General features: G+C 44.9%; 1 protein-coding gene across 2 annotated transcripts in view; it reads right to left on the bottom strand.

Annotated features, from left to right (window-relative positions):
• ABCA2 (ATP binding cassette subfamily A member 2) overlaps positions 1–21,627 on the bottom strand; it is a 1,079,583-nt gene that overhangs the window by 571,509 nt on the left and 486,447 nt on the right. The gene's annotated exons all lie outside the window — the stretch shown is intronic.

Raw genomic sequence — 21,627 nt, 5'->3', positions numbered from 1 at the left:
AGCCCCTGGGCTTAAGGCCAAGGACACGTTTAGGAGCCCTATTCTGGACTAGCTGGAGGGGGGTTATAGAGAGGAGGAGGGTCGATTACAAATAAGGTTATTGCAATAGTCTAGCCTAGAAAGAACCAGAGGTCTGAGACATTGAGCCTCTGGGGGAAAGTGAGAAAAGGAAGCATTCCTTTGAGGAGGTGGAGTTGAAAGTGGGACTTCTTTACAAGGTCCTGAATGTGTGGGATGAAGGAGCGGGATGAGTCGAAGATGACCCCAAGGTTTCTGGCTTCAGTTGAAGGAGAGGGGGGAAGGCCCATAGAAGATGGAGTGAGGGAGAGAAAAAGGGAGCAGGAGTCCCACTAGGAAGAATCACAGTCTTGCTGGAGTTGAGGCAGAGATCCTTTGAAGTACACCAGGACTGGATGGTGGATAGACCGTCAGGAATGATACATGAAGTGAGAAAAGGATCGGAGGGAAGTTTGAAGAAGAGTTGTGTATCATCTGCAAAACTCTGGAAGTTGGGGGAGAAGGTGGATATGATGTGGGCATGCAGGGCAAGATAGTTGTTAAAGAGCCAAGGGGAAAGGTTGGAGGCATGGGGATGTTACAGGTGGAGATAGAGGTGGGGAAGGAGAAAGAGCCCAGAATGACCTGGGAAGACGGTCACTGAGGAAGGAGGTCAACAAGTCCAGTGCCCGCACTGAGATACCTAGGGTATCGTGGAGCCGTTTCATTAGGATGGAGTGGTTGACTGTGTCAAATGCAGACAAGAGATTGACTAGAATGAGAACAGCTGGAGAGTTGGAATCAATAGATGCGAGCAGTTCCTCACAGGTGTTCAGAAGAGCAGTTTCCGTGCCTCTGGATGCTCAGGTTCCAGACTGATGGTCCCGTAGGCAACCAACAAATTCAGTGTGTTGGGTTAGTTGGGGGAAGGACCAGCTTTTTCATGAGTTTCCAAGGAAGGGGGTGATAGATATTGGGCATCAGTTTAATTGCCCAAGTTGAACAGCTAAGGCCAGGGCGAGGTAAGGTCTCAGATGCGCACAGTCTTGGCCAGGAACAACCCCCACCCTTGAAGAGAAGAAGGTAAGTGTAGGGTGACCAGAAGTCCCTGTTTTGCCCGAACTGTCCCAGAATTCGGCCCTCTGTCCTAAAAGTCATGAGAGTTTTTTTTTTAATTTAGAAATCCCGTCCTTGTTTTGGGACAGGGAGGGTACCTACATAATCTCCCAACAAATATAAACTAAATTAACATTATTACACTACCTGAATTTTGCCTTGTCGGGGTGGCATTGAACCATCAACCTATCAAGTCCAAGCCACATGCATTAACTGCTTGCGCTACAGAGTCTGGCTGAGTAATGAGTAAATAGCAAAGCATTGAATATCAATCAGAGCAATAGACCATTATTTTTATTAATGTGCTTAACTCCACAGTGAAAATGCACATTTTATATGTAGGAACAGTGCTGGAACCACTGTGGAATGGTGAGTTAAGGGGAGGTGGGTGTGTCAGTCAAGGGCGGGGTGGGGTTGTAGTGGATGACTGAGGGAGCAGGAGGGGTGCAATCAGGTGTGACAGCGTAGTCCTGCTTTTATGTTGTTGGCCATCCTGGTTTTTGCCTTGAAAATCTGGTCACCCTAATAAGTGTGTATGAGGCACAAACATTTGAAAAAGAGGTTGCTGGTTGGAAATGGTGCGCATGGCAAATTAAATGCAAAGAGAAGCGCCATGCCATGAACTAAAATGGACAAGAGGAAACTGAGCTTCATGATGTGAGTGCCGTCCAAGGCCATGCGCCTGTGAGCGCTAAAAATACGGTCATGCACTTAGAACAGGAACATACTTTAGTGGTGACTGAAACCCGGGTCAAGCATGTATCGAGGAGTCCTCTCCCCTTAGGAAGACACCAAGGAAACAATTGCCTAAATGCCTGGAGGCTGGCACAAACATTAAAATTGCCCTCTTCAATACTAGGTCGTTGAAAAAACATGAGCAGGACATGCAAAATCTTATCTTGGATAGGAACCTGGATTTAATGTGTCTTACTGAGACATGGATCACGGAGGCCAGTGACCCTATCATTGACTCAGCGGTCCCAGTGGGCTACTCAATCCTAGGTAAAAACAGAGAACACAGTGATGGAGGGTGAGTAGCTTTCATCTTCATGAGTAACTTGGAATTTGCTACCTCACCTCGTTACTGCAATGACTAAGATCTTACACATCAAGATAACTCCAAATCCTGAGAGCTGCATTAATTTTATCTTGATATATCGCCACCCATCTGCAATGCAAGATTTCAACAGCAACATCTCTCATTTACTAAGTAATTTCTCTGACCTAAATTGCGCTACACTTTTTCTGGACAATCTAAAATGGTGGAGAGGAAATCCGACAGCCAAGGAAGCTGAAGACCTGGAATTGGCACTTAACAACATCAATTCCCAAGTCTATAATTCAGAGCCACGAATATAAATAACATTATTGACTGGGTGACGGCCAGAAATCTAACCATGTGTATTGAAGTTGCCTCACCATGCATATGGTCGGATAATCAAATTATTGATTTTCATATCCAACTGAAAAGCTCCCCTTCGAAACTCAAAATAACATCAAAAAGGTTACCAGTAGGAGCTACAATAAGATACAAACTGCAGATTTCCAATCATGTCTGCATTCAATGTTGTCGTGTAAAACAGCCTCCGACTCAGCTGAGTCCCTGGTAACTACATTTTCCGGTCAGTTTGAGAAATTGCTTGACATGATAGCTCCTATGAATATCTAAAGTGGTTAGGCCCAGCTGTGGGCACCAAAAGTGTTTTATCCCCAAACTCATAACACAAAAAATAGAGAAATGTAAACTGGAAACACGCTGGCTGAAATGCCCCTCAGAAGAAAAGAAAATCGGCGTGGAAAATAGCTCAGCCTATAAACATAACATTGTGGAGACAAAAAAGAATTACCTAAATACCCAGATTAATGAGGCCACAAATAGGACCAGTAAACTCTTTGAAATTCTGAGGTCAATAGCAAAGCCCAAGGCACTTTCACAACTCTTCCAGCCCACAAATCAGGATTGTGAAATAGTGCGGATGGCTTTTGAGAATAACGTATCAAAGGCTAGAGACAAAATAAAAACCCTTCTGACCACATCTGGCCAAACTAAGGAACGACTGGCTATCAACCAGTGACTATCCTAACTTTTATTTTTCCTCAATATCAACACTTGAGATGGAAAATAGGTTGTCCTTTATGAAACCGACCTCCTGTCCTGAGAACATACTACCAGCAAAGATCATAATGGAGCACAACAAGCATTTTGCTCCTTTTCTTTCCAGGCTGGTAAATGACTCTTTCCGGGACTGTTCTGTTCTATCCTCCATTAATGCTGTTACAATCACTCCTCTTCTTAAAAACCCCAGATTGGACCCTAAAGATCCTAGTAGCCTCAGGCCAATCACAAATTGTAACTTTCTCCTAAAAATCCTCGATAAATTTGCTACGGGCAGCTGCAATCCTATGTGGAAGCCAAACATATTCTCCACAATAGTCAATCGGGATTTAGACCCTCCTACAGCACGGAGATGGCACTGGTCAATCTCCAATCCCACATTTTAAAAATTATGGACAACGGAAAAGCTGTGACCCTAGTGCTGCTTGACCTATCTGCAGCTTTCTATCTGCTAGATCATGATCGCCTGCTACATACACTTAATCACCTGGGGAATTGTTCAAAGGGGGCTATCAGGTGGATCCAGTCTTTTCTCTCAAATCGGGTGTCCAGAGTCCATTGGAGTGAGGCCTTTTCATCGGCAGCTCCCAGGGGCTGGGCAGATCTTTCCTAGCATGCCCCCATAAAGCTTTGGAACTCCCTGCCTCTGGAGCGCAGACTAAAAGAAAACACACGGGCGTTCCGAAAAGCATTAAAAACTACCCTGTTTCAGTAATCGCCACTAAGTTCTTTCAGTAGTTTCCTGTAGGATGTCATGTCCCGTTTCTATCTACTTATTTGATTGTGTAAATATAGTCATGTATTATTTGTCGACGCATGTTTTTGTTGCGCCCTGATGCCTCTGGGTTTTCGGCGCACTATAAACAAATAAACTAAAATTAAAATAAAAGCAATTACCACCTCATCCAGTGGGTATTTTCTTATGCACTGGGCTTTTCTGATTAGGATGCATGCATAGCTCCAAACTTTCCCAGTTCAATGCAGGTGCCTTCATGAATGTCCTGGTTTTGGCTTGCAATTGCATGCTGGAACTTGTAGTTTCGTTTTTCCCATTGGAAGGGTGGGGCTTCAAGTTCCAGCATGCAGTGTGAGAAGAAAAACAGGCCTGGCTCAAAGAACCCACTTGGAACTGGGAAAGTTGGGAGATATGTGCATTACAATTCAAGCAATTTCATTTGATTTGATTTGATTTTATTTATAAAGTGCAAAAAACCAAGCCCAGGGGCAACCGGGCGCATACTCTTAAACATGTTACAAAAAGCAGTAGTTACAGTAAGTTACAAAAATATACAGCATATATGCATGTACCGAAGGGTAGCATTAACAGCGTATAATACAGGGACAGAGCAGAGAGAAAATGTATATACAGTCCTGTACCCCACATGGAGTCTGGACTGTGTCAGGGTCTCATGAGTCTTGGGAGAGCAGCCATGTTTTAGCATTGTTCTTGAAGGAGTGGAATGATGGATCAATTCTGATAGGTGTGGGCAAGGTGTTCCAGAGTTTGGAGGCCAGGACGGGGAAGCTCACCCAAACAGCTTTTTGGAGTTTGCATCTAGGCACGATGAGGCTGTGAGTTTGGGCTGCTCTGGTAAGTCAAGTGGAGGTGTGGTGTGAGAAGCGAGCGGACAGGTAAGGTGGGGCATTGTTGCTCAGACATTTGTGAGTCAAAGCTAGGGTTTTCAGGGCAATTCTTTATTTTAACGGGAGCCAGCATAAGTCCGATCTGACGGAGGAGATATGAGAGCATCTCGGGATGTTTAAGGCTGCCCTTAAGGCATTATTTTGTACAGTTTGCAATTTATTAAGGTTAGACTGACTGGTCCCTAGATAGAGAGCACTACAGTAGTCGATTTTGGCCATAACAAGAGTTCTGGCGAGTGTGATACAGTTGGTGGAGTTTAGGAAGGGTCTACAGGCAGTGATAAGTTTGCAGGTATAGGCCGAAGCTGACCTAACTGCATTTGTCTGCTCAGAGAAAGCGAGGAGTCAAGATAGACCCCTAGCGTCTTGGTATCTTTGGAGACTTTAATGTCATTGCCGTCAATAATGAAGGACTTGTAGGTTTGGTCTAGTTTGTTGAGCCGATGATTATATCCTAAAAGTAAGAGCTCAGTCTAATCATCGTTAAGGCAAAGTTCGTGCTGTGCCATCCAGGCCTGGATGACCGAGTAAACATCGTTAAGGGCTTTGGTGTCAGCTGTCTAGTCTCCTGTGATAGGGATGAGTATCTGGGTGTCGTCCGCGTAGTTAGTGTAGGAGACACCCAGATAGTCAAGCACATCGAAGAGGGGCTTGGTGAATACATTATACAACGTAGCGGATACACACGAGCCTTGAGGAACGCCACAGTGAATAGGGGAGGGATCCGCTGATGCCAGCGGTGAGAAGACCCTCATGGATCTATTGCTCAGGAATGAGTGGATCCAGGCATTGGCAGAGTCGGAGAAGTGGGCTGCGGATTTGAGATGCTGGCAGAGTATTTGGTGGTTGACCAGATCAAAAGCCGCGGAGAGATCGAGGAGAAGGAGAAGAGCTAGCTTCCCATTGTCCTTTAGTGACTCCATCTGAGTTTTCAGGTCGATCAGAGCTGACTCCGTGCCATGTTTAGGGCGGAACCCTGATTGTCTTAAGCCCAGGAGATTGTTTAGTTCGAGGTAATCCTGAATCTGCAGGTAGGCTGCGCGGTCCAGGAGCTTGAGCAGGAATGGGACTGTAGTGATAGGTCTGAAGTTAGTTGGGATATTAGGGTCAAGGGAGGGTTTTTTGAGGAGTGGGATAACCCATGCATCCTTTAGGTTGTCAGGGACAATACCCGTCTTGAAAGAGGCATTTATGAATGCTGTAATGAACGGGGCTAGCTCATGAGATGCTTCCTTGATAATAGGTGCTGTGCAGGGGTCGCCTTGGCAATTGGAAGGTTTTAAATTGTTTATAATCTTTTCTACTTCGAGAGTAGTGAGTGGGGAGAAGGAGAAAGGTTTATGCGGATAGGTTAAATGTGTATTAAGTGTAGGTGTGGTCGGTGGTTGGTCAAGCTGTAGGGATTTGTGTTTGTCCCTGATTTTGAATTGGAGGGTAGCAATTTTACCCAGGAGTGCTTACTGAATAATGGTGCATTAAGTGCTGTCTTTGGAGCAAGAGTCAGGGGGGGCTGCAGGTGTCTCGAGTTCTTTAAGGATATTAAAAAGTTCCTTAGTATTGGACTGGGCTGACATAATGCAGTTATTATAAGAATTTTTTTTTCCTGGAGTACAGCTTCTTTGTAGTTAAGGGTGGCTATCAGAAGACTGTCCTTGTGGGCGTCGGAGTGGCGACTTCTCCAGCGTGACTCTGCTGTGCGTTTCTCTTTGCGTAACACTCTAAGCTGGGGAGTAAACCACGAGTTAAGGTGTGCTCGTTGTTTGTGTTTCCTCAGTTTGAGCGGGGCGATAGAGTTGATGGCTGCAAGCAGTGACTGGTTATACATGTCGGCTAGGTTGTTGGGGTCTGAGCAAGTGTCAGGAGCGTTATTTAGTGTGGGAAGGATAAGGGGGAGTAGTTTTTCTGTCGTAATGTTCTTTTTATTTCTAGTGAGGGTGGTTGGTGCGACCAAAGGCCTGGGTGGTGGGGCTGCTTCGATGCTGAAAGTGATGACATGGTGGTCAGACCACAAGCAAGGGGCATTGGAGATTACGCTAATATTGCAATTAGTGTCACTAAGCCAGTCAAGGGACCGCCCTTTAATGTGGGTGGGTTCCTGTATGTGGTGAGTGAAACCTAAATCTGTTAAGGTATTAGCTAGGTCAAGGGCTGCAGGATCATTAGGGTCTTGGTGTCCTAGATTGAGGTTGCCAAGAATGATGGTTTGGGAGTTGGATTTAGCATTGTTGAGTACTAACGGAGAGATATCATCCACAAAGGATGTGGGTGGACCAGGGGGTCTGTATATTAGGTGGATGGTAGCCGTTTGGTTAGCTGAGAGTCCGAGCTTGACAGAGAGCAACTCTGCAGTTTCCACCTTAGTGCTTCGGATGGTTCTAAGTCCTAATGAGTTTCTAGCGATGAAAGCAATTCCTCCACCTCTCAAGGTGCGATCACATCTGATGATGGAGTAATCAATGGGGATGGCCAATGAGAGTGCCGGGCCGGAAGCCGCGTGCAGCCAGGTCTCGGAGATGGCGATGAAGTCGAGTTCCTGAGTTTTGATAAGATCAGCAATGTCCAGAGCGTGCGCAACTAGAGATCTTGCGTTAATCAGGGCGGCTTTAATTATACCAACGTTGCTTGATGAAGCTGTGATGGTTTGAGGGTGATGGGGCGTGGGTGAGGTGGCCGTTTGTGGAGGCGGGCTGTGCATATGAGTTTTGAGGTATGGGCTCAGGTACATGGGGTGTCCCTTCTTACCCATAAGTCTAGATCCTAATCTTCGGTTTCTAAGAGTATGTATTTTATTTATATAGCGCGGAAACAGCCCAGGGGCATTGAGGCGCTGTTACTTGCAGGAGCTTAGTTACATGTGTAGAGGAATGGTAGCAGTCGTTGGCACATTATGATTGCTACAAACATAGTTGTCATTACAGCTTATGCATTTGATCATTACAATGCAGCTTATGCAGTGGGACATTTCATTAGTATTCATGGTGCTGCGAGGAAACTTATGTGAAGAGGATGGTTTTCATAGCTTTACGGAAAGCATGCATGTGTGCTCCGGTGGCTAGTAAGCTCTTGCTTTGTAGAAAACCCTTTCCCACACTCCGTGCACTCATAAGGTTTCTCACCTGTATGTAATCTCTGGTGGATAATAAGACCTCCCCTTCTAGCAAACCCTTTCCCACGCTCCGTGCACTCATACGGTTTCTCACCTGTATGTAATCTCTGGTGGATAATAAGACCTCCCCTTCTAGCAAACCCTTTCCCACACTCTGTGCACTCATACGGTTTCTCACCTGTATGTTTTCTTTGGTGGATAGCAAGCTCCCCCTTTGTAGCAAACCCTTTCCCACATTCAGTGCACGCATAAGGTTTCTCACCTGTATAGAGTGATAAGACATGGTTGGTTGGGTGAGGGTTTTTTGGCGAAATGGTCGAGCCATAGGGCCGGATCGTTGAGGTAGATGTTGTGGTATTGAGATGCAGTACTTTGGTAAGTATCAGGAGATCTGTGAGAGGTGGCCATGGATGAGGTGTGCAAGGAGCTAGGTGCAGCTAAGTTGGAAGGTGGTAGGTGTGACGACCTGGTAATTGACCACACTGAGAGTAGTACTTGTAATGAGGAGAGCAGTGACCTTAGGGAGGACCAACATGGTAACATGTTACCGAGATTAGAGAGGAAAGGGCCACCGGGTCTGTGAGGCAGTTATAGGTAAGCGTTACAGGCACTATTTGGCTAGGCAGTGCGTGCTCTGTACGAGCAATGCAGGCTAATGAGTTTGAAACAGGTTAAGTCTACTTATTCAGAGTCAAGCAATGGGGGTGCATCAGATCAGGGTACACAGGAAAAGCAAATACCAAAGCTTGCATATACATTAGCATGTTAGGCAGGTAACAATGCAGCATGCAAGAAGCATGATCTAATTGTAACGGTGCAACAATTCAGGCAGAGAAGACATTCTAGTGTTGGCAGCAGGTATTGGCAGATCAGGTAAATGTCAAGTTGAAAGGCCCGGCAGAGTAAGGCAGGTACCCTGGAGTTAGCTTAGATCATGTGGACATGTCTTATGCGGAACGGTGCAGCATATGCAGGCATAGATCAAGGTGTGGCGCAACAAATTAGGGAATACACAATGAGCGTATCAGGCAGGCAGAGTAGCATATATCATGGAGCTAACAAGTGGGTCCACGTTGCGGTTCTGAGCAAGAGCTCAATCATTTCAAAAGCGAGCATGGGGTTGGCAGCATATTAATTTCAAGGCAAGCACAGGCGAACAAAGCCGCAAATGAAAGCGGTGCCGTGGTCATGCAATGGGAAGGTATGGGCTGGGCGGCAATGAGAACAGACATAGGCAATGCAAGCAAATGAGGCACTGAAATGGTGCGATCACTTGGTGGTAAACAACCGCGAATAGGTAGCGACTAGGGGCTCAAATATGCGGTCGGCTCAGTTGATTAAAGTCAGGACGCTCGTAATAGATGTGCAGACTTAGTACAGAGGTGTGCATGGAGCACGTTGCTACGTTGCTACAGCTTGTCAAGTGGCGTATGTGATTATATTAGCATAGTAAAGGCGGCATTATCAACATCAGGATAGATAGTATGTCAGCTGGTTCAACAGGCAAGATAAATGCTTGTAGGGCAGTAGGCACAGAGCGGACAACTTATATAGCCATACTAGGTAGCAAGCTCGTGGGAATAAGCATAGCATTCGGAAGCGCTGAAATGGTTGATAACGTTACTAGTCTTACTTTCAGGATGATGAGAGCGCTAGTCCATAGGTTCATGAGGAGGAGAGACAGCTGTGTAACCACAAGCAGGGATTAGTGCGAGGTGAAAAAGGGCATAGTGTCCAGGCGAACGGCGAGTAAGGCTGAGGACAGGCTAGGACAGGAGTCAGCCTTGTTTCACTGGGCCTTGGTGAGAGTGGGCCGGCTTCGATGGGTAGCAATTGGTAGCAAACCTCGTTTTCACTTTTGCACATGAAACGTGCTCAAACGTAATCGCTTTCATATATTTCAACTGTATACCATGTAATGGGTTATGCCAAATACAGAATAAATACAAAATAAAGCAGCTGAAAGCTATTTTTTTTACATTTGCGAGTATTTGCCTTCGAAGTCCAAGATCGAAGTCCCATCTTGGCTGCTGACCATGCTAAGAACCCATATTTATAAGGAGAAAGGATTAGGCCAAAGAGCCACACATCGGTAGATCCATAAGGAAAGCATTCCTCAGAGACCTACACCAATATGCATGCAGAGTGAGCTGAAAGGTGCATGCCGGGGGAGGGGCGGATTGTTTGTCGGGGTGTAAGGAGGGTAGTTTAGTCACCGCATACACATTTCCCTCTCAGCCCCTCAGAAGATTTATCATGAACACTTGGAAAAGAGACACATTTCTTATAATGTTCTCAACAAAGTACAAAATGCGCACACCTTTTAATCCCACAAAATGTACCTCAATATGTCCTGTCGTCTCGGGGGGATAGCTCTGGGGCAACGCACTCGCCTTGGAAGCAAGACAATGCAGAGCAGCACAGGTTCCGCGGTTAGAAACTTCTGGGTATTAAGCACGTTATAAATAACCAATTATACTGTAGAGTGCAACATTGACAAGGGGTTTCACAGAGCTCCTGCTCAGACCCTCCAGTGGGTCTTGTGGAGAAATGTCTCACCTGTGAATCTAGCGACCACGGTTTAAATCCCAGTCGTGGCAAAATTTAAAACACACAAACGCATGTGCACATGGATTTCGTTAGGATTGGGGATCTGAGATCCGGGGAGATCGGGCCCAATGACACCATGCCTGCTATTCCAGTATGAAACATGGAGATGCAGCCGCCATGAACTTCTAGCTCATGAGAGATACCGATTCCATGCCTACGGAATACCGGAGTTGGACCCACCAAACATTTTGGGGGGAATTTTTGCAATCAGTTGTTAGAAAGCTGGGTCCCCTCCGAGTAGCTGTTTGCCCGCACAGATCTTGTTACGACTTGCATACATTGCCCTATAGCACTGCCAATGAGAAAGTGAAGTACTGATTATGTCTTTGGATGCTCAAGTTTCAGGCAGGCGCTCACACACACTCTAAATTGTCCAAATGACATGCCTAAATATTCTCAGAATTGGGGGATGGGTCTGCTTAACCAATATGAATTTCTTGTCTGAAGGCTCCCAAAAATCTCCATGAAACTTTGGAGAACTGATTTAACAGACGAAAGGGATACATGTTTAACTCACGGTATAAACAGGAAGGTGTATATCCTGGGAAAATAAAGAGCAAGAAATGCTTAGATAAACTCTTAATGAAAATGCTTAAAAAGCGATAAGACAACTGAAAAATGCCATACAATTAGAAAGGAAAAGCGAGAGAACTGAACAAACTGATTCACTAGGATGAAACTGCAATGAACTGCAGGAACTGCTACAGCAACCAAACAGGGCTAGTCCAAAACCAGCAGGCCGCTGCAATATCAAAGTGCAGGGTGTGCATTCAAGCAAGGACTGCACTGAAACTAGTGAGGATTCCGAATAGCCCTGTATTTTTGCAAACAAATTATGGAATAAGAGCAAAACTTTATTAGTGTGACATGCTCCAGCCCCAAACAACCATACATTGATGTTGCGTGCAAGGGTTAAAAAGGCACAGGTAGGAGGCAAAAAAAGGGAAAGAAAAGAGTAAACAAAAAAAGCATTAGAAATCGGAAAACAAGGATTAAAGAAAACTGAATTTGATGGTTCTTCATAGTTCCAAGAATTCAGATGCAGGACCGGGAGGCCAAGAATAAGCCCTGAGACTTGAAATCTTTGAGATGAGGGGAAATCCCACTAGAAATGTCATTCCTGAGCTAGACTATGCCACTGTATCATGGGGCCCTCCACCTGGGCTCCTCAGCCCGGGGCTGGACAAGCAGAGCGCTGTAGCCTTCCGTCCGAGGAGCAAGCACAACATTGAGGCGATGCCGCAGATTGGAGCCCGGCCCGACAGCCAAAGTGACACAGAAACCACGAAGATGCCTTTAGATGCGTTTGCATAGTCATTGACTGGGTGTTCGTTTTTGCCATCACTATTGACTGTATCTATCACATAGAATTGCATGCGTTTAAAGTTAGGGTGTTTTCCTAAGAGAAGAGAAAAGCTAGCACCACTGAACGGAAGGAGAACACTTCTGAATGGTACCAAGCGAAGGAGAAGCCCAGTACCAGCGAGAGAACAAAGAACAGAAGCTAATCAAGCAAAGGAGTGTAGCGAGGTTAGGATAATGAAGGAGAACCGCTGGTCAGAAACCGGCTATGATTAATTCAAAACCTTCCAGCCATCACCTTTCTGTTTTGCTGAAGTCACCCCGAGTGGGTCGGGTATGCCCAGACGTGGGTCCCGAGTCTGCCGGGCCTAGAGACCCAAGCTACTCCTCACTGATGACGCCCAGTGAGGCTGAAACATGTCTGGGGATGCTTGTGGTCTCGTGCAGAAGGGATGTGACCTAGCAGTTTGGGCTGGACTGCCCCTTTCGGGGTAGGACCAAGCCTGATTTGCATATGGTTTTTCCCCTTCTGTAATGGCTTGGCAGGCTGAAAAACAATGGTCTGGAGGGTTGCCCAGAGCTTTGCCCGTGGTTATGATTAATTCAAAACCTTCCAGCCATCACCTTTCTGTTTTGCAGAAACCAGAGCGCTGGATATTTACAACCAAAAGAATTGCCAGTGGTTCTGATTCACTGCCACTGAGCTAAACCTAATCTTGCTTAAGGTTACACGGGCCCGAGCCAACCGTTCTGAAACGTTCCCATGGCAGATCCATTCTGTTACTGTTTGGACCCTTATCGCTCCCCTCCACACCCTCCCACCCCATTTCCCTTATTTTTCCCCCTTTTCACTGTGTTGCATAGTGTCTCCACAGGGTGGCTTGATTTGATCAGCACGCACCAACACTTCTGCTGTTTCGGGTCTTCCGGTCCCTCTGGTGTGAGGGACATTTTGTTGTTGTGTAACATAGGGTTGGAATCACAGGACCCTTGACAGGATTCCTGGGGCATGAACAGGTGCCTTGATTCATCGTTGCCCAACTTATTCTGAATTCTAAGCATTTGCGTAGTCATTGACTGAGCGTTCATTTTTGCCATCACCATTGACTGTATCTATTGTTAAAACTGATATAATATTATTTCGTCTTCATTGTATATGTTGGCCTCTGCCCAGTCGCTTTGCGAGGAAATCTGTATTGCAAGGTCGTGACCTTAAGTTAATCAAGTCTCCATTTTAGGTTAAAGCCGCCATTTTGGTTAGTCGTGCAATGTCACCCTGTGGCCTAAAATGGCCGACCTGTGTTCTCTTGTTCTTACTTTAACCTCTTCAACCTCTGTAGGCGAGTTAATGTCCAACCTGCCTGCAGGCTACATGTTAGGGTCATGTAGACCTTGTCCTTTGTTGACCTCGGGATCAGGGGATTACTTGAATCAGCGATGTTAACCTACAAGTATATAAGAACAATAACGCTATTTGAACACGACATGCAAAACATCTGTTTGATTTGTATTAAAACAAATGTGCAAAGAGTGTAAAGTTAAACCCAGAGAATAATAGTGTTTGTTAGCAAATGTATTAAAAAGTAAACCGCATGCACGAGATATGTAAATTAGGAATGAACCTGTCACGACCCTAGCCGAGTGTATGATTAACTTGTAGGAGGCTGGACACTGTTATGAAGAAACTGTATAAATACGCTGATGTCCAGCTGGCAATTCCTGTTCACTGCTCACATTGAACCTTCTGGTGGTCTCTGTGATGTACTGACGGCCAAATAGCTATTTGTGTACTTTGATTTGTAAACAGTACAGTATTGCAATAAAGATTCTGGGAATTTTTACAAGCCTGTGTCGGTGTATTTCTCTTTGCATGCTGTAAAAGCCTTAATATTGTATTTTTTGATTCCACAGATGGCGTCCGAATAGGGACCCTCAAGATTGACTTTGTCTCGTTGAAGGTTGGCTCAGCTATCGGACCGGGATCGGACAGTGCCAACAAAAAGGCCCCTCTGGACGAGAAGCGAATTCCTCGACAGAACAGCACGATCTGATCCCTGAACGGTGAGCTGTAGCCCGAGACGACATCTTGACGAGGGTCAAAATATATAGGTGGGTAAATTTGCCGAAATCACCAGACACGTGGGTCCTTAGAATTGTCCTTAGTAACCCGATCGGGCCTCCCAGTTCTTTGGTCAGGTGAATCGTGACCCGATTCTTAATTTAACCCTGACAATTTGAATTTGGCGCATTGTACTCGCGAGCACAATTATTTGACCAGGTAACACCAGAACTCTGATGTGCCTGGGAAATTGTCTGCCTGCTTCAGGGCATTATTCCGCAGCGACAGACAATCTTTGGAAGATAGCCGTCCCGCACCACAGGAGGGGTCGCCGGCATGTACTGTGTACTGTAAGAAAGGCTTTGGTAGTATAGCATTTAATGATATTTGGCACAGACAGACCAGACATAACTCTAATCTTCGGTGGCCAACCAATGGTAGCTTTGAAATCCCTCGTATAGAATATCTAGAGTCTGTATTGGTAAAGAAAAAGGCTAGACCTGCAGCATTTGACGCATTGCACAGTTGGAAAACAGAAGCTTTGCAGCAACAAAAGAGTAGAGAGAAACATATGCGTCGACATATGACGAGTGCCGAAAAGGCACAGTTATATGATCAAAATAAACAATTGGAGTCAGTTAGGAACACAGACAGAGCATTTCAATTAGGCATTCAGAAAATGTACCCTTCAAAAGATGTTCATACGTCAGATTAATTGATTAACAAACTTTGCATGAACGAAGGCCCAATGCCTCTGCGCCACCCCCGTAAGTCCCTCCTCCTGGTGCTTTGCCCCTTCCTGTCGTTATTCCTCCTCCTATAGTTTCTCCGGTCCTTCCTATTGTTCTTCCTGCTGTTCTTCCAGCCGTTGCTCCTTTGCCTGCCCCCTTGCTTCCACCTGTTGATATTCAGAATGTGCCTACTCTTCCTCTTCCAAGTGATTCTGCATCACTTATAGTAGACCAGGGAGTGGGATCAAGGGTTGTGACTCGTAATACTGTGTCCCCAGATAAAAAGAATGAATTGATTGCTTGGGCTAAACATTGTATGGAGAAGGGTGAACAAGCTGATGTTTTCTCCACACTCGAAAATTTAAAAAGTATTCCTGAGAAAAATGTTTTTACTGAAGGATTAGGGATTCTTTTGAGTATAATGTGGAATAGATTAAATGATGTAGATCTCGCACAAGGGTTATGGGATTTAAACGCCTTAGCGTTGTCCAGAGATACTGCGGAGAAACTATATGAGCATGTTAAGAGGATTTTTGTGTATAGGAAGGAGTTGGAAGAGTTCCAGAATGAAGAAGTAGATGGTGATAGTTTAGGTACTATGTTCTTACAGAAACGGTTTTCTCCTCGCCGTGAATTGAAAGGTGAGGAAGCGCGAATTTGTACAAAGAATGCGATAAGATGGATTTCGGATATGTCGATAACTCCAGATGAAGTATATGACACATGTGGTCAGTATACATTAGAAATGCAAAAGAAAGTGATACAGATTATGGTAGAATACCTGCAGAATGAGTGCGTAAAAAGAAAGATTTGTTGTCCCGCAGAATGGTTAAGTCTTTATAAGAGAGCCTTTTCGATTGATACTTCTTCGACTGCCTTAGCGCCTGATTTGGCTCTGTTGCTTAGTAAGCGTTCGGAGCTACCTACTTCTCAGTTGTCTATGAGAGAGGTCCCACGACATTTATCCCAAATATTGAGATTGCGGCCGATGCTGCACGAGGAATAGTCGCGGTGGACATTCCTGCACATTACGTATCGCAGTTTGTTCACGTCCCGTTCTCAAGACAGGAAGTGAACACCATAAAGCAATCTATTCCTGATATAAGAAAGAATCCGACAGGGTTCTATAAAGAAATAGAGTCGGTCTTACAATCATCGGTATTCACCTTAAGTGATATTGATTTATTATTTCCCGTATTCCTGCCAGTTGATTTGTGGAAACAGATTAGGACTGTAGATGATGTACCTGGGTTAGGAGATACATAGGATAACATGGTTAGGCTCGACGGAGAAAGACCAGCTGGCGAGCGACCGCCTCAAGTGATATTAACTTTGCCTGATAGGATTATTGTAAAATTAAAAACTATAGTTCCTGAAAAAAGGATTGTTTGGGACAAATTTACAGCCTGTGTCCAAGGAAAGTCTGAGGGTGCTACCGAGTTCTTCAATCGGTTCGAACAGGTATTTTCAGATTTCAGTGGACAAGACTTAGGCACAGAGTCAGGGAAAAGGCTGTTTGTCGACAAATTTGTACGTGGATTGCTGCCTGACATCCAGTTACAGATTATGTCCTCCGAAAGCGCTTGGCAGGCGAAGTCTCAATCAGAAGTTATGCACATGGCTCAGTACTATGAAAATCGTGTAAATAATGAAAAGGAAAAACTTGAGAAAAGAAAGTGTGACCTGAAAACAAAAGTACTATTGCAACAGATCGTTAGAAACCCTAGAGGGGGTAATCATTTTAGAGGTAAATACATTCCACAGGGAAGTACGCCCCTGGCGCCGGTTACCATTAACCAGTGTGCCTATTGTCGACAGGAAGATCACTGGCGCCACCAATGTCCAACCTTGCAGCAAAGGTCATTTGGGAACATGGGTAGACGATCAGAGGTCGCCCAGGTGCAGGGAGCCCTGCCAGAGGTCAGTTTGCACCAGAATCACAGCAACCTTCTTCACAGGATAAACATGTTTCGAGTGTGGATAACAGAAATATTTTTGATCATCCTTCTGCCGCGTACCTCTCTGAAGAGCTTCCTTTTGATGACATTCTGTTTCGTTAGGATTGCCCGAAGCAGGATTTGGAACCAACGCCTATTTCCGTTCATCAGAAAGGTCTCTACGTTGAGATGGCGGTGGGAAATAGGAAGCATCTGTTTTTAGTAGATACGGGAGCACAAAAATGTTCCATTGACCATTCACGGGTTCCAAATATTCCCCTGTCAGGGCAGTCCAACGTTTCCGTAGGGTTTTCAGCCACAACTGTAGTTTGTCCAGTCTCTTTGCCGGTACCGATAACACTGGGTCCCTTCATGGAGCAGTGTCCATTTCTACTTACTATGAACTTTGGGGAGAATTTGCTGGGGTTAAATTTGTTGAAGGAATTGAATGCAGTAATACATTGTTCCCCGGACGAAGTTCGGTTAACAATTTCACCTCAGCAATCACTCGCCTCTCAGTTTTTGACTCGACTTTTACCACCAGAATTCAGTAACATTCCGGAATGCTTATGGGCAATTGATGATAATGATGTGGGCATTCTTCAAATTGAACCTGATAAATTATTCTGAAACATGCAGTAAAATTGCCTCGCATTCCACAATATAAGATCTGAAATGTATAGTTTCTGATTTTGTACATTGTGGAGTAATTGAGGAAATTACAGGTAGTTTGTGTAACAGCCCGATTTTGCCAGTATACAAAAAGGTGATAATGCGATTCCTTTTCGGTTTATAATTGATTTGCGTGCTATTAACAAAATTGTGGCTCCCCAATTTCCTATTGTACCTGAAGTTACAACGATACTAACTATGATTCCGGCTTCTGCAACTCACTTTAGCGTTGGTGACCTCAAAAACGCGTTTTTCAGTATTCCTATACACAAGGATAGTAGGTATTTGTTCCCGTTTACCCTAGGTGGACGCTCGTTCACATTCACTCGTGCACCACAAGGGTACACTGAGAGTCCAAGTATTTATAGTAGAGCATTGAAAGAGCAACTCGATACTCTCGAGTTGCCTACTACTTGCACGTTACTACAGTATGTAGATGATCTCCTCTTGGCTGCTGATTCTGAGAGTGCCTGTAAAGAAGGCACCATGTTGTTGCTTTGTCATCTAGCAAAACATGGCCACAAAGCTTCACTCAAAAAATTCCAATATTGTTGTCAGGAGGTCGCCTATTTAGGCTATCTCCTGTCAAAGAAGGGAAGAAGGTTGACACCTGAACGAATAAAAATTATTTCTGGCATGTCTGTCCCAAATACGCAGAAGGAAGTTAGAGCCCTGATAGGTATGGCTTCTTACTGTAGATTGTGGATCCCTAACTTTTGGTTAACGATTTAACCAATGCTGGCTTTGACAAAGAAGGGCATTTCTTTGCCATTGCCATGGACATTGGAACACCAGACAGCATTTGACTTGCTCAAAACCGCGCTGTGTTCTGCGCCGGTTTTAGGAACTCCAAATTATGAAAAGGCCTTCGTGTTGTATGTGCATGAACGTGATGGATGTGCTTTGGCTGTTTTAACACAGGAACATGAGGGAAGAATAGGCCGTGTGGCTATTTCTCATCCGTCCTTAATCCTTTTGTATGCGCTTTGCCGAGATGTTTGAGAGCTGTCGCTGCCGCTGCTGCGTCTGTAAAACAGAGCGAGGGAATAGTCCTGGGTCATGCATTAACCCTAACGGTACCTCACTCTGTAGATATTTTATTGAATAGAACTCAAACGCAACACCTTACTTCTGCACGATTGACAAGATACGAATTGATCTTGTTTGCTCCCCACATTCAAATTCAGAGGTGTTGTGTATTAAATCCGGCTGAACTTTTACTTGTCCCGCAAGATACTGCTGATGGTGACGAAACGTCACACGATTGCCTTAATACTACAGAACAAGAGACTAAAGGTAGAATAGATTTGGAAAAAACGCCTTTGAATAGCCCACAAGGAGAGCTGTTTTGTGATGGCTCTTGTTTTAAACTTCCGAATGGTACATCCACGGCTGCTTATGCCGTCACAACTTTAAGCATGATTGTGAAAACCAAAAGAATTATGCATGATTCCGCGCAGGCCGCAGAAATTATAGCATTAACTCGAGCTTGTGAACTTTCTGAAGGGCTTACAGTAAATATATATACCGACAGTCAGTATGCCTTTGGGGTAGTTCACAACTTTGGTAGACTTTGGAAAGAACAAGGTTTCTTGACCTCACATGGCACAAAATTACAACATGGCACTTTAATAGTGCAATTACTTTCAGCGCTCGCACTCCCTGTTCAGTTAGCCATTATAAAATGTACAGCACATCAAAAGGTTACAGATGATATAGGAAAAGGGAATGCTTTCGCTGATCAGATAGCTAAACAAACTGCCACTGATTTTAGTTCAGAAATGTATGCCGTAAGAGAAACTGTAAATGTTTGCACTTTTGGTGAAAGTATCGATTCTGTAAAAGACATTCAAGCAGATGCTACTATAGAGGAGACCAAGAAATGGGTTGAGGGTGCAGCAAGATTGGAGGATGATGGGTGTTGGGTGGACAATGTTGAAGGAAAATGGTTACTCCCTGACGCCTATATTACAATGATGGTCATTATGGCTCATAGTCCGACCCATGTCTGCGCGCGTAAATTGACTAAAATATTACACAGTGTATGGGCCAATGATAACATTTTCAAAATTGTGGAGCGATTTGTCCAAGGGTGCATGGTCTGCTTGCAGCACAATGTAGGAAAAGGTACCTCGACTCCTAGAGGAAGTTTCGCCCCACCTTCTGTTCCGTTTGAGGTTATCCACTTTGATTTTATTGAGATGGAACGTTGCAACAATCTTAAATATGTGTTGGTTGTTTTTTGTGCATTTAGTAAATGGGTTGAGGCCTTCCCTGTTAGAAATGCAACAGCCATAACCACGGCAGAAACTCTGTTGAAAGAGTTTTTTCCTAGGTTCGGGCTGCCGAGAGTCATCTGGTCGGATAATGGGCCACACTTTATCGCTGCTGTAATCCTACAAATATGTGAAGGATTACAGATTGATAAACGGTTCCATTCGGCCAGACATGCCCAAAGTGCCGGATTAGTGGAAAGGCATAACGGCACTATAAAGAACAAGCTCGCTAAGACGTGTGCTGGCACCAAGCTAAAATGGCCGGAGGCCTTACCGATCGTGTTGCTGTCGACGAGAACAACCCCTCAAACTAAGACTGGGCTCTCTCCCTTTGAGGTGGTAATGGGGAGGCCTGCTAATATTTGGGGTATGCCAAAAAGTCGCTTGTTGCGGGATATAGAGAATGTGCTTCTTTCAGATTACTGTAACCAGTTGACTAAAAATCTATTTTTAATTTATCACCAGGTGCGAGAGGCATTACCTGTACGGTACGAGGGTCCCGGTCACAGTCTACGACCACGGGACTGGATCCTCACAAAAGTTGTCGAGAGGTCGTCTTGCCTTGCACCTCAGTGGAGGGATCCCTACCAGGTCCTGCTAGTCACCCAGACTGCTGTGCGGGTAGCAGGGCGAAAGAACTGGATCCATGCGACACACACCAAACGGATCCCGCAGCCCGTACAGAAGACACAGAATCCCTTTCCAATGCTGTAACAAACATGCCCGAAACCGCAACAACCGACACAAGAGTATCGGAGACCGTTCCAGAGTTCCTAAGGCCAGACAAAACAGCCATTTTGTCTCTGCACTCTCCAACAGTGGAACTTCCGGATCATCCATTTTCTGATCCCATTTCCGTTCACTCGCAACCTCCAGTGGGAAGTGACGACATACTGTTATCCGATCCTTCAGCACCGGAAATTGTGAAATATAATTTACGTCCAAGAAAATAGACGTACGGCACGGATTGACTGTGCGATTGAGGAAATCATTTGAGGGCCTGCCTTTTGGCCCGACTGTACGAAAGGATTCTGTTGGCTAAGGGTTGTGGGAAAGACATTAAGAAGACGCGCGACTGGAGTCGCCAGCAAACGAACAATTGGTGTTTTTTCGATTGAAGACTACAATGCCTGCACCCGCTACCGCTCGTACCGAACTTTTAGATAAATATGTGACTAGCAGAGACAATGATCAAGCATGTAATGGGACCCCGAAAGTGTATTGTTGTCTTTTTGTAATAATAACTGGGTTTTTAGTAACTATTGGTTTTGGGTTATGGTATCTGGAGGAAGCATATCCGCTAGAGGACTTTTTACCTGTTGAAAATGTATCTGTTTTCCCCACTCCTTCCGTGCAATTGCATACCTTGTCACCTAGAGATTCTTCGCATAGACGGAACTATCAGAATAATACTCTTTTGTTAATAATGAATGGCACTCATGCAATTTTTAATAGAACCAACTGCTGGATCTGCTCGCATCTACCGCAACATGGGGATAAGAGGCTAGGTTGTTACATTCATCCTTTACCTTTGACAACTGCTTGTTATGCTTCTCTTAGAGCAATATTCTTTGGCCGATGGAATGACAGCATCTCAGGGAAGTTTGATTGAACAAATTTGAATAGTTTTGAAAAACGTGTTGATGCCCCTGGGATGCTCGCTTTTTGCAAATAGGAGTAAGCCAAACGTTGCTTCTGTTAGGCTCTCTGATAGATTGTCACGTACTTTTCAGTCTTTGATCTCTTTCAAAATGGCTCCTATAGGCAATACGGGTGCCACGTCTCCATCTTATTCTGTTAACCATAGCCCCGATTCAGTATCCTTCTGCATACAGAGGAATGGAACACGGTCAATGGGTAATTTTAGAAAATGCGCCAACGTTGCGATTTCGACTAGTGAGAACAGACCTCTGTATGTAGGTGAACCTGTCCATTTCATTTGCGGTAATGTGGCATTTCCATGGTTGCCCAGGGATTAGCAAGGAACCTGCTATTTAGGGATTCTATTACCTGGGGTATTTATTGCCAGTACTGCAGAAATTTCAAAGACTCGTCCACGAC

This window comes from Ambystoma mexicanum, chromosome 8 (assembly GCF_040938575.1).
Source record: "Ambystoma mexicanum isolate Mex_15411 chromosome 8, UKY_AmexF1_1, whole genome shotgun sequence".
Lineage (NCBI taxonomy): Eukaryota > Metazoa > Chordata > Amphibia > Caudata > Ambystomatidae > Ambystoma > Ambystoma mexicanum.
The sequence above is the reverse complement of the archived record's forward strand: the minus strand, read 5'-3'. Positions and strand labels throughout refer to the sequence as shown.